The sequence below is a fragment of the Mus caroli genome, chromosome 12 (assembly GCF_900094665.2).
Source record: "Mus caroli chromosome 12, CAROLI_EIJ_v1.1, whole genome shotgun sequence".
NCBI classification, from domain to species: Eukaryota; Metazoa; Chordata; class Mammalia; order Rodentia; family Muridae; genus Mus; species Mus caroli.
The window spans coordinates 23693890-23696768 of NC_034581.1; positions in this window are offsets into that span (position 1 = coordinate 23693890).

Here is a 2879-nt window from a genome sequence, read left to right on the forward strand (position 1 = left end):
GAAGGGGAAGGGGAAGGGGAAGGGGAAGGGGAAGGGGAAGGGGAAGGGGAAGAGAGCAAGTGAATGCTGGTTCTCAGACTATCCTTCCCCCCCCCTTTTAAATTTAGGCTAGGACCCCATCCCCTAGAATGGTGGCACTCACGTTGAATCTTTCCTTCTCAACTAAACCTCTTTGGAAAACCCTAATAGACATGCCTAAGGTACATCTTCTAGATGATTCTGAATCCAGTCAAGTTAATAATGAAGAATAGTCCATCTTTTGTTAACTTGGGATATGTCATTTTAAATCAGCTTTATCTTGTGCTATATAACATGGAACTGATCAGTCTCTGAAAGTGCCCAAGTCTTATAGTTCTAATATTGTTCAGAAGTCTAGAGTCTCCACCAAGGCTCAGTTTCTTCCCCATAAGATCCTATAAAGTAAAAGAGGTAACATTAGTAATAAACAACTTACAAAGTTGTGTTTGACAATGGCACATATTAAACATTACATTTCCAAATGAGAGGAATAGGGACACAGAAGTAAGACCAAAGGGAGACTGAAACTGAGCAGGGTGAGTGTGAACTCCTTCAGCTCCATGTGCAGCATCTGGGGTTTGAATCAGCATCACCTGGGTTCCATCAGCATGGGGAGCCTGTGGTGCATATGACCTCTCTACTGCAATGGGTCTACTCTGTGCTTGTGATTTTTCTTCCGTAGCCATCCCATGGTCCTGACATTCCCCACATCCTGGGGTCCACCATAACTTAAGCTTCATCTTCACAGCTGTGCTAACTGATCTCTTGGGTTGTCTGACCCAGCCACACATTGCCTGATGTCAAGAGCTTTGTGAAATCTTGATGGAAGCCATCATGACTCCTCCATTCTTTCAACATGCATGCTGAAAAATACAGTTGTGTAGATGTTGCTGCTAGGCTTTGCTATCAGCCGCCTCCTCCTCCTCCTCCTCCTCCTCCTCCTCCCCCTCTTCCTCCTCCTCCTCCTCCTCTTCTTCCTCCTCCTCCTCCTCCTTCTTCCTCCTCCTCCTCCCCCTCTTCCTCCTCCTCCTCCCCCTCTTCCTCCTCCTCCTCTTCCTCCTCTTCTTCTTCTACAGCTGTAATGACTTCTGTGTACCTCAGTGGTTGAACCTGAGAAAACACTTCCTTGTGTGGTTGTTTCTAAGTTAGAGTCATTACAATTCCAGGTTCTTTTGTATCAAATGAATTTGCATTTTCATATGTTGGCTTTGTTGGATGAGTTCTTTCTCCTGAGTCACCTTTCTTATTGTTCTGATATAGAATAAGACATTACCTTTCAACAACACTAATCTAATCTTTTCCCCCCTGCCAATTGCAGCTGCTCTCTTTCTACCTTTCTTGTCTCCAATGTTAAACCTCTCATGCTTCTCTTTTGTCAACAAGCATCTGTCTCTGCCTTTTCTTATTTTAGATATGACTAGGAGTAGTGAAAAATAACCATGCCATAGTCTGCATATTATATTAAAACTTTATCCACCAAAGATAGTCCTGGCTGTCCTGGAGCTCACTCTGTAGACCAGGTTGGCCTTGAACTCAGAAATCCACCTGCCTCTGCCTCCCAAGTGCTGGGAATAAAGGCACCCGGGTATCTACAACTTTTAATCATCCTCACTTATGTTTTCAGGACTCAGACAGAGAACAGTCAATTGTTCTTGTTTTATTGGTTTTCTGTTTGTTTTGTTAGAATGTAACATAACGGGACTCTAGGCCATTTCCCAACACAGTATTTACTCCTTGTCAGTGTGATCTTTGGTGTGTTTCTATTGCCATTCTTGTCTTCCACATTCTGTCAGAATCTCTTGTTAAGCTCTTCTCACAGCTTTCTCTATCCTTTATCTCTACCCAAACTGTTCCATATTCCTCCAGAAAACACATTCCAAAGGCCTATAAACCACATAGTCAGACTTATGTCATCAATGGCCTCAGTTTTCTGGGCCAATTTACTGCTGCAAGTATCTGCCAAAAGCAGCTTAGGGAAGGATGTGTTTATTTTGACTTGTAGTTCAAGGATGTAGCTCACAATGGTAGCAGGAAGCAGTTGGTCACATGACACCCACAGTCAGGAAGGAGAGAGATAAATGCTGATACTCATCTTACTTTCTCCTTTGTGTTCAGTTTTAGTCCCCAGCCCATATGATGATGATAAGGATGCTCCCACTCAGACTACTCTGAAAGTACCCTCATAGACTCTACAGGTGTGTTTCCTAGGTGACTCTAAATCTTCTCAAGATGACAATCAAGAACATCCATCACACTCATCTTGTAGAGACTTATTCTTTTCAAGAAGCCAAGATTCACTAGTTCCTTCTTCTTTTTAAGATACGACCTTGGCTATGTAGCCTATGACAACCTGGAACTTGTGACACTCTTGATCTACCCAGCAACAATTTCTCTTTGCTTCGTCCTCAGCAGCATTGGTGTAGAATAGGCTGACTGTTGTTGGATGCAGCCTTCCTGATTGGGTAAAAACTCCATGGCCTAACTCACCCATCTCTCTCTTCCTGTTAACCTCAGGGTCTCATTCCTTTGTGTGTTCATCTACTGCTGAGCTTTATCCAGTAGTGTTTAAATTTCTGAGTCATAGTTCACACAAAGCCCACTATCTGCTCAGTGGGATATAGGTGCATGTATCCTGAATTCTTTGGTAGCAACTATAAAGCTACCTTTTTTTTGTTTCTTTGTCCTACCTCCCAAGTCCTATCCCTGACCTTGACGATTGACAAGTTCAAATTCTAAACCAATAGCCTTGTACCAATGTGAATGTACTCAAGCAAAGTTACTAATTAAAAATTAACACAGGCTCTTCCGGTCAGAACAGCACCGGGGTAGCTAGGGCCCAGGGTCGGCTGACACTCGCCAGC